At 45.1% G+C, this 10,427-nt stretch overlaps 1 protein-coding gene across 2 annotated transcripts in view; it reads left to right on the top strand.

Moving 5' to 3' along the window:
- The first annotated feature begins 1,347 nt into the window (after positions 1-1,347).
- The window catches only part of LOC144753086 (torsin-4A-A-like), a 47,254-nt gene continuing 38,174 nt past the window's right edge, over positions 1,348-10,427 (top strand). The window contains exon 1 of one of the 2 annotated variants that reach the window (XM_078640874.1): positions 1,348-1,463. The gene's annotated coding sequence lies outside the window, so the exon portion shown is untranslated. Of the gene's footprint in view, positions 1,464-2,297; positions 2,338-10,427 lie in introns of those variants that run through there. The other variant, XM_078640875.1, reaches the window with a different exon arrangement.

Genomic DNA, 10,427 nt, shown 5'->3' with positions numbered 1-10,427 from the left:
TTTCTGGAGGGATTGAGTTCTATTGTTTGATCTTCTTCATATTCAATTTATTTAAAAAACTGACAAATGAACCCGTTCGATGCATCAGACGGCCCCCGGACGTCTGATGTCAAGGTTGGTGTGTCCGAACCACACCCACCATTTATCTCACCTGCACCGTAGCGGAATTTCCGCTACGGTTAAAGGGTTAAAATACACGTGGAGGTGCTTCTTGGCTCCACATTTTTCTAACAAATATTCTCTCTCTCTCTCTCTATACAACGATTCAAAATATTAAATAGATTACTAAGTGCACTCACACCTTTAACGCTCGAGGAGATTGAGCAATGAGGTTCAGCAACATCAGTTGTGACTCAAGATGATAACTGTATTATACCTTCAAGCCTCAGGGCAGTATTCAGGTTGCCACAGTTTATGAACTGTCTGGGACCAACCGGGGATCTCAGTTGCGTGCATTTTTGCCAGCATTGTCCGTCTCCATAAGACTAGTTAAAAGGATCTCATTGGCTGTTGCAGGGTAAAATAGTGACATTTGATGCCACAGATCAGCTGTAGAGTGACATCATTGTCATTCTCTCCGGGTGTCTGTTCTTGGAAAAGTTATCCCAAATGATGAACTTAGAATACTGACTGCTCTGGCTTCTCTACATGTGATGGGTATTTTATGCATCCATATCATGTGACGTCACCTTTCTAAGCAAATCATCCCACACCAAGTGGCTTGAGTGTGATCCTAAGCACTTGTTATGGACGGAGGCAATGGAAGAGCTCCATTGGCACCTGCAGGCATCTACCATGTTCTTTCTCGGCTGTACATCTACACTAATAAATTACTCACTTTCTTACCCCAGGACTGTTCTCTCTACCACATGGTCCCCTCCACACAATCCACACCCACTCTGGCTTATATTACAAACAGTTAACCTGCTAGTAGTGCATAATGCAGGAACACCTATGTGTTAAGAAAAGATGACACACCATTGCCTATCCTTCATAAAATGAAGCACGTCCGATGCTTCTATAAGATCACATGCTCAATTTAAGTCCGTGTTGCTGTTCTGTGGTGGGTACAGTATAAGAGTACACATTATCTGGTTAAAATTACTTTCAATGAATGAAAAAAACATTCCAGAATGAGACTCAATGGTGCACTTCTATAACCTTTAGTCGCAGATTGTTTGGGTTTTACGCATCCCGCTTGTTCTGGACATGTTTGAGTCGTTCATTGCTGCAAGGCTTGTCTTGCATCATCTTGCAGCTCTGAACTTGCCTGAGTTGTCTGTTGGCTGTGGCACATTGAGCATCTACATGGCCACTCCTTTCTTAGTTGCATCTTAACCAGGGTAACGTGAACATGAGTGCTGTATTTGAGACCTAGGACAGAATATCGCAGGACTGATCTTCCAGCGACTTATTGCCAATTTTGGCTTTGGCACTGTGGCAGTCGTGATGCTGATGAGCAGGTACATGATAGTGAGTTGCTAATCTTGTGAGAATGCCTGAGGGCAGGTTGGGTTGTTCTGGTAGGAGAGGACCAAGAGGTTGAGATGCATGTTTGGTGTTTAATCGTCACTTTTCCCTTGATGCTGTGATGATGAGAATGTAAGCATGCCACAATGTGAAAATGCAAGGTGTGGTTTAGTACTATTATTGGGTTAGCCATGGTGATGTGGTTTGATGGGGAAATCTGCTTTGGCATGTATGCTGTGGAGGATACATGAAGGAGGGAAGTTTGAGAAGAGTCTGGGTGAGATGGTCCCAAGGCAATGAGGTGTTGGCGTGATGTTAAACATATTTAATTGACTGTTGGTTAGATTTTAGCACTGTAGTCGTTTACCAAGTGATGTGAGCATGAAACATGTTCAGTGGCTGTTTTGCTTGCAGTAGAGTAGATTTTGTACGGATATTGAGATTGATTTGTTCTGCAATCTGTCACTATATTACTCCCTTCCCTGAGTAGTAAGGCAGTCATCTGGCAACTGTAAGACCTGCAGTAGTGTATCTTGTGTCCATGTATGATGTATACATGGACACAAAATCCACAACTGCATGTAGTGCAGTCAAGACTGCTAAGAGGTATGTTTTTGGCCTTTGTTTAAAAAAAGCTGATTTCTTGTGATTGGTTTGGAAGTTTTAAGGTATGGTTCTAGCATTCTATGGCATGTATTGAGAACTATGTTCTTCCATGCCCATTTTTTGTTGACATGCTTGATGGTTACAAGTTGTGCAGAAGCTAAACGTATTTTATTTATTTGAAAGGTTTTATATAGCGCTGGCTAGACCCGGGGGTATCAGAGCGCTTTACATGAGAATCAGACCATAGTTGAAGGTTACACAGTAAGTATGTGTGCTTTGGTTGCTTCTATAAACCTGGTCAAAGCAAGATATTAGAATGCTGATCAATACAAGAGTAGAACATTTTATATTTTCCGTTATGTCCTGAGCTTGAAGAAAGTTGCTTAGAGTGGGTTACTGTGTAGGATATGTTGCCAGAGAGCAGGATCTCTCTTCTCTAGGTAGATTTTAAGATTTTTCCAAAAGTGAGAAACACTGATTGGCCCTGAAGTGTGAAGAGTGGTTGATGGAAGGTGAAAATTATGTGCTTTTTTGTTTTATTTTCAGAAACTTTCTGCCTGCTGGACGCTAAACATGTTTGCAGTAATATTGATTTGAGGAATGAGTAGGTTTGTGCATTTAATATAAGAATCAAGAAACTCGTTTAATTCCAGGCGATAGCTGCATTTCCCATCAAGAGCATGTTCACTGAGGATTTGTCCCCTTAAATATTGTGTTGATTTTGTTAGAGAGCATGCCTCTAAATCGGAAGGAAAAAGCACAGTTCTCATTTTAGACCTTATGATGTTCTTGGCAAATTAAAGGAATTCTGGCTTGATTGGGTTAAGGTATGCCCTGGACATCCAGGTCTTAGACTTTTAAGTATAATTATGTACCATTGGCCTAATGTTGAATTTTGATGCTGATATCTGTGAGTGGAGCACCATGTGGCTCCCTTTATAGGTTGGAGATGACGGAGGACAATATGAAATGCTGGGGGACTCCTCGGGTGATGGGGCTCTTTTGGAACCTGGAGATACCCATGTGAACAAAGTGGTGTTGGTTGGCAGAGAACCAGTGAAGGACATGTCCAGTGAATTCCATTTGACAATCCAGGGTGCTTAAGAGGGTGGGATGGTCAACTGTGGTGAAGGCCGCTGTGAGGTCTAATAAAATCGGGAGGTTATCTTCATCTTTGTCAGGACGGCATTATGTAAGGCAGTGGTCTTGTGCTACAGTGTGAACTGAAGCCAGACAGTGAGTTGTGCAAAAGATGGTTAGCATTAATGTGACTTGGTGTTGGCTGTTGAATGCTTTATCAATGATCTTCCCAATTAATTGTAGGTGAGTGATGAGAATGTAGTTGGTGAGGTCATCGCAGTCTAGTGTTCGTTTCTTTAGAAGTGGAAGGATCTGGCTTGTCTTCAGAGCTTCAAGTAAGATGCCTTGAGTGAGTAAGGCAATGATCATTATGAGCCGGGTAGAGAGTTTGTCTCTAGAGACCTTTGATTAAGGCTGAGGGTAGGACCTCTTCTTTGGGAAGTGACTTTGAGGGAGTGGAATATATAGTCATGTCCTTCACGAGCTAGGTTAGTGAAGGATGACCATTGTGGGATTCTTTTGAAAGGGCTGGGTATAATAGATGAAGCAGGCCTGTTGTTGATGTGGTGTCAGATCTTCTGTATTGAAATGATAGATGGCATTGCACTTTTCTGTGGCGTAAGGAATGGGTGGGTTCGGCAGGAAGCTGATGCATTGCTTGATTGTTTTGAAAAGCATTTTACTTATGTTAGTGTCATTGCATTGATGATGCAGGTAGGTATAGTACTTTGGTTTGGCTGATTTGATGAGTGGTCTGCATTATACACAAAGGGAATACAGTATCCTGAGATCATCCTTAGTTTTGCTTCCCACCATTTTCTTTCCTCTTTGCAGATGGATCGTTTATAGTCAGCCAAATCTTTAGAGTGCCAAAGGCTTTGGCTTCCGCTTGTGTGTGTTTTTTTTTTATTTGGGCGCGGATCTTTATGTAGTTTGCCAGAAAAGGGTTGAAGTTGTTTAGAATTGGGTTGCTATCAGTCATGGAGTTGATGGGGTGAGAGGAGTTGTAGCAGTAGTTTTTCTATGGAGAAAACCTTGAGGGGTCTGAAGGTTTAGTCTTCTTTTTTGGGTTGACCTTGGTTTGCTGATAAGGCACAGAGAAGGCACATGAGGATCTATTGCAGGGGTATGGGTGGTTTGCATTGGATCATTGGTGATGCTGAGAAGACAAAGATGAGCACGTGACCTTCTTGAGTGTTTGTTATGTGAGTTGTTGTACCATGTTGAGTGTGTTAATAGGCTGAGGGAGAGTGTCTCAAGGGAAAACTTGGTATTCACTCTAGGGCCAGGACAAAACTCTTGTCACAAGGCAGGCCTAGGCCTTGACACACATGGAGGATTAGCATGAGACTGGCTAAACATCCCCAAAAAGACAGGGTGCCAAATACTAACAGGTGGGCAAGCAGGGTAGGAGACATGGCTGTAAACCATGCAGGGGACGTTTCCATCCCAACAGATGTGGAAAGTGTGACTGGGGTATGCTAGAGGTATTTTATTATGGAGTACAATTTGCTTATTCTAATTTGTTAGGGTCAAAAGACTTAGCATGGTAATGTGATCACAATTCAGTTCGGTCTGCGGTAGACTGCTTCCACAAAGCTTCATGAGGCATACGGGAGAAGAACTAGTCCTACTTTTACCTCTTACCAACCACACTCACCTGCTGCAAGGCATTCAGTTCACATTCACACCGTGCATCTGCAGTGTCTGGACTGGCTGCTAATTGCTTAGCCTCCTTTGTGTGACCTGTATGGCACCCTCTTATTTTCAACTCTTATTTTCAACTCTCAACTCAAATCCATCTCTTTACTTTTAACCCCCATTTTCACCAAGCCCCGAGCATCCCAATAAAACTGTAGCAGCATGCTGACATATCCTTCCTCCGTCAGATTTATTGCACGGGTGAAGGAGGCAAGGACTATATTCACTGTAAGGCATGGCAGATCACTCCCTACACCTTGTCATCTAGTTAGTGGTTCATCCCATCACATACTTGCACACCCAGGAGAGAGGAGTGGACATAGGTAAAGTGATTATAGTCTCAGAGGGAAAAATGCAATGTGCTAGCATTGAGGGGCGAATAGAATTGATGTGTCTGCTGTCCTGTGAAGACCTATTTGCCATGATGAAGGCCCGCTCACACAGTAGTAGACCCAATCAAGTGTTTCATGTGAAGTGTGTATGGGTTAAACCTACTTTGTTTTTTTTTTTAGATTTATGTAGCGCAAACTAGGCCCAAAGATACCTGGTATCAGAGTGCTTTACATGAGCACCATTTTCGTTACAGATGTACACATTCATTTTTGTTAGGCAAGGGGAGATTACGTAATTTTCCCAGAATCATAGGATGTTGAGCATTGATGCCGAGACTTGAACCTGGTTCCTCAGCTTCAGGTTTGACCGCTCTAGCCATAAGGCTGCATCCTTTCCCCTCTACTTTTGTAAGATACCTACCTTTAAGGTGAATATATGAAGCAATAGGCACTTTAAAGATCGGGTTCTTCCGTAAGCACATAGTGATATGACAATCCTCTCTGCTCAAGTAGATAAACCAGATCGTTAATATCACTTTTTGTTTTTCACCATATTCTCTCAGTAGTCTTGCTCAACAACTCAATAGTTGATTTAGTGATTGCTGGTGATGCCTGAAAGTCGTGGGACGTAATACCAGCCACTGGTTCACTTTCTTTTCAGAATTTGCCTTGGATGCCCTCACGGACAATTGTACCCTTGCACTCACTGATAGATATATATAAACAACGAGGGACTCAGCGGGCAGTGCTTCAGGTAGGTTTAATGCAGCAGTTCTTGTGTAACATGACGTGTTTTAGGAAGTCGTCCCTCTTCAGATGCCTTCACTCCCTGTACTGGCGCTAGATGCAGTCCCGCTTTTGAAGTCAAATACCCCCTTCCCATTGGAGGACACCATCTGACTGCATGTCCCAGCATCCCTCTTGTTCGATGTCAGAAGAACCTGCCAGTAAATCGGAAAAAAATTCTCTGGGGCTGTAAACGCCTTCTTGCACCACCCAACACCTTCTGCAGCCTCCAGTGTGTTCGTAATCCATGAGGCGCCGTGGCAATACTCCGGTCCTCCCCGTGCAGGTCTGAAGTCCGAACACCCGGGGCATGTAGCAACCGACGCCCTATTGATACCTCGATCTGCCTCCCAAAAATTGTTCCACATTAGAGCTTGGATTATCAGGGCGGGTCACCTCTCTTGCGCTGTGGCTTCACAAAATATATCAAAACAGGTTGCCTCCGAAAGAAAACAATGAGGGACTCAGCGGGCAGTGCTTCAGGTAGGTTTATATATATTGAGGAAAAGTGTTCTTCTGATCGGCATCATTTGTACCGGGACTCCATTGCTTTTTCATTGCCATCTCGTGTCAAACAATTCCACACGACCCACCTGGTAGTTTTTGCTAATGCCTGAGGAAAATTCTAACTGACACGACAAAAACCATCTTGCAGCCTGCATTTCTGCCCAGGAACTGTCACACGCCCAACCCCCCCTGTTCTCTGCAGTTCACCAGAAAGCTTCAAGACACTCACCCTGAGTAAATGATTTATTCTCCATCTCCTGCTCCCAGCCTGGTAAACATCCTTGACACCGTGATCAGGTTATCTGGACAATGGTCTGACTGCTGGACCTTCATCAGGGTGATTAAACAATGACTTGAAAGACCGGGCTTTGATCAAGGCAGTTGAACAATGACATGAAAAGACTAAGCCTTGATCAAAGCCGAGTGAACAATGATTTGTGTACTAAGCCTTGACCAGGTCACCATCTACAAATGTCGTCTGGATCTGGTTATCAACTGCAAACACTGCCCTGTTAAACAATGAACTAACAGCCAACAGACTGGGATGAAAAAGTATAAAAGGCTTGTAAGCTACAGAGTGAAGTAGCAGCCTCCTCTGCCTAGTCTCTGACTAGCTAGGGACTCTGTTCCATAGCCCGGGCTATTGAAATAAATCTGAGTTCCTCCTGCAGACGAAGGCTCCTGTGTTTCCTTTTACTAAGTATGGAAGGTATGGAAGCCTAGGGCGGTTCCCCCGACGCCGAGACCCAGTAAGTGGGTTTAACCGTTTCTTCAAATGGCGCCTGAACAGGGACTCCACGAGCACGAAGGTCAGGCCCGGTGGATGTGAGGAGGTGCACGAAGAGACTCTGACGGAGGCGCCCTACCCGAGGGATTCCTGTATTCCGGTAGACCGAACGTCTCGCCCGCTGTCCCTCCCAACCCGGTCTGGGCCACATGACCGCGTCCTCGCTGGAGTCCCCTAGCAAATAAATTCTGGAACAGGACACAGCCCTACGTCTACAGAAGAGAACTACCCCTGTAAGGTAAGGGTGGACTGATTATTCACCAAGTCTGTATTATTCTGTTATTGACTTTCGCAAAAGCCAAGTTGTTATTGACTTTTGCCAAAGCCAAACAAGCGAGGTGAAGTTTTAAAAACCCTCTGGTGTCTGTTCTGTATGATTCTGCTGTTATTGACTTTTGCAAAAGCCAAGCAAGCAAGGTGAGTTTTAGAAACCCGCTGGTGTCTGTTATCTCTTTTCAAGCATGCCAGTCAGTAGTAAGTACAAGAAATTATGTTGTTGTATGTGTACGCAGGACTCCCAACTGAAGGCGGCCTGTCCGCTTCCTCCAGAAGGGACCACTGGCCATACGATGTATGTAAAACATGGCCCTTCTGCCATAATGTTTTCCTCATTTTGGGTAAAGTACACCAAACAAAGTAACGCGGAATTACAGTGGCCACTTTATGGCTCCTTTAATTCCCAAGTTCTCACCAACTTAGAGGAACAATTAATGAAAAGAAAAATGCGCCCGTCTATGTTTGAATCCGTCCGATTTTGGCAGAAAGAGATAGAGCAGAGAGCTAGAAAGCAGAAGGCCCAAGAAAGGAAACTGGAACGTATGTCAATGGCTGACCATGCTAGAGAAAATTTACAAAATCAAATGACAAAATCGGTAGAACTAGCCGATAGGGAGCATGGGGCTCGGGTACAAAAATCTTATCCAGCTCGTGAGGAGAAAGGAAAGGGTCACATGGAAGGGGGAGAAGAGGATGATTCTTTGCTTGATACCATGCTAGAAAGTCCTCCTGCATATGCCCCAATGTACCCTGCCCTGACTCCTCCCACCCCACATGTCCCCCCCACCACCGCCCACTCCTGCCCCCACTGCCCCTCCTACTGTTCTCCCTGTCACACCGACCCTCCCGACTTTTCCTATGACACCGACCACACCCATTAACCCTGTCCTCACTGCGGGAATGACAACAAGTCTCTATCCGCCCAACCCCTGCGGCTTTACCCCTACCCGCCCTTTTCCTACTTCCCCTTGGTCTACAGTTAAGCAAGATTTATATAAATTGTTGAATTCCCCCCGACTGGCCTCCTTGTGCTCTGCAGTCAGCTTTTCGTCCCTTCGAGAAAATGACCTACAGAGGCAACAGTGTGAATGTTGGATAAATAACGGGAATATTTATACCTTTTAAAGAAATATGGTCCACCTTTTCTCAGTGGACGATTATGGAACAGACCACCTGGGCTGAATATATGTGTACTTTGGTCATGCAAAAATTTGAGAATGCGCTTATGAAGATACCCACCGGATTAATGGACCTTAGGTCGCAAATAAAAAGAGGCGATGTTCAGGGAGAGGGGATGTTTGGCGCTATGTCTGCTTTAATGGCTTATGGTCATATGACAGCTTTGTCCAACACCCCTCTAGAAACAGCTATGCCAATGAGAGAGGCGGCCCCTGTCTTTGTTAACGTACTTACCGATGCCCAAAATAATGGCCGAGGGGCTGTTGAAGCACACTGGCGCAAGCTTTGGGTTCATGTTCCTTGGAAAAGGTCAGAAGTAATGTAGTTAAAAGGACAATTACCAGATCCCCGGAAGAATCCGGCTGCCTTTTACAGAGAATTAGGTCAGATTATATCTGCAGGTACTCTCGTTCGTGAGGATATAGATTTACTTTTTGGTACGGTTGTCCCCACTGACATTTGGGACAAGATTCGACATACTGACCATGAAGTGGCATTGGGAGGTAAATGGGCTGACCTAGAGGCTATGGAAGAAGCAAGGGTAGGAGGGACTAAACCACAAGCTGCCATCCTGACTTTGCCCGGTAACATAATGATGTTTATGAAAACACTTTTGCCGGAAACTGTCATTAACTGGGATAAAATAAACGCCTGTAGGCAGCGAAAAGATGAGAATGTGGCTGACTTCTTTACCCGTTTTGAGACAGAATACAAGGGACATAGTGGTTTGGATCCCCGGACCCCAGGTTCTGGCCCAGTGTTTGTCAATAAGTTTGCGGCAACCTGCTCCTGAGATCTCCGCCAGGCTTAAGAAAGTTGAAAGTACGTGGTCTGCCCAAACTATGACTGGTATCTTGGCCATGGCACAATATCACGAGAATAGGGAGAATGAAGATAGAGACAGGGAAAGTGAGAAGGTTAGGGATCTTAAGACTAGGGCACTTCTACAGCAGGCTTACCCTCCACGAAGTCCCGATGCCCGCAGAAATTTTAGACCTCAACTCCAACCCCTTCCGAGGGCTCGCCAGTCTACCCCCTCCAGCCCTCAAAGTACGGGAGCCCTCCAAGGATCAGTGTGCTTATTGTAAGTGGTACGGCCATTGGATAGATGAGTGTCCCGTGTTAGCTGAAAACATAAGAACAGGGAAGACTCGGCCTCGCGCTCCTAGGGAAGCAAGGCTGACTAGGGACCATGGCCTGCCCCATCCACAGGATAAAGAACATACGCCCAGGGATGACGCTCCCGTCCGGCCGCGCCCGGCCAATAGGTTTGATGGGTACGAAGCAACACACACTTATTACAATGATGATTATGACGAAGTTGATGAGACAGGATCCTACCAAGCATAGGACAGCCAGGAAAGGGGTATTACCAGAGTGCAAATTCCAGTGGATCAAAGGGGCCTGTATGGTCAAATGTCAGTTGTGAGGAACGATAAGAATTTTCTTTTGGATACTGGGGCCACCAGGTCTTATATTGCACGTCTGTCAGTCCCGGAGGCACCCCTTTCTGGCAATATGAATGTCTCTGTGGGTTTTGCAGGAACACCTGTAACCAGCCTTGTCTCTGAACTCCTCCCTCTCGATATTGGCCCTGCACATGTTGACGCTCCCTTGGTCCTTACTACAGGTTGCAGTGAAAACTTGTTAGGCATGGATTTACTGAAATCTCTGTATGCGACCATATCATGTAGTCCCCAAGG

This window comes from Lissotriton helveticus, chromosome 5_1 (genome assembly GCF_964261635.1).
Source record: "Lissotriton helveticus chromosome 5_1, aLisHel1.1, whole genome shotgun sequence".
NCBI classification, from domain to species: domain Eukaryota; kingdom Metazoa; phylum Chordata; class Amphibia; order Caudata; family Salamandridae; genus Lissotriton; species Lissotriton helveticus.
The sequence above is the reverse complement of the archived record's forward strand: the minus strand, read 5'-3'. Positions and strand labels throughout refer to the sequence as shown.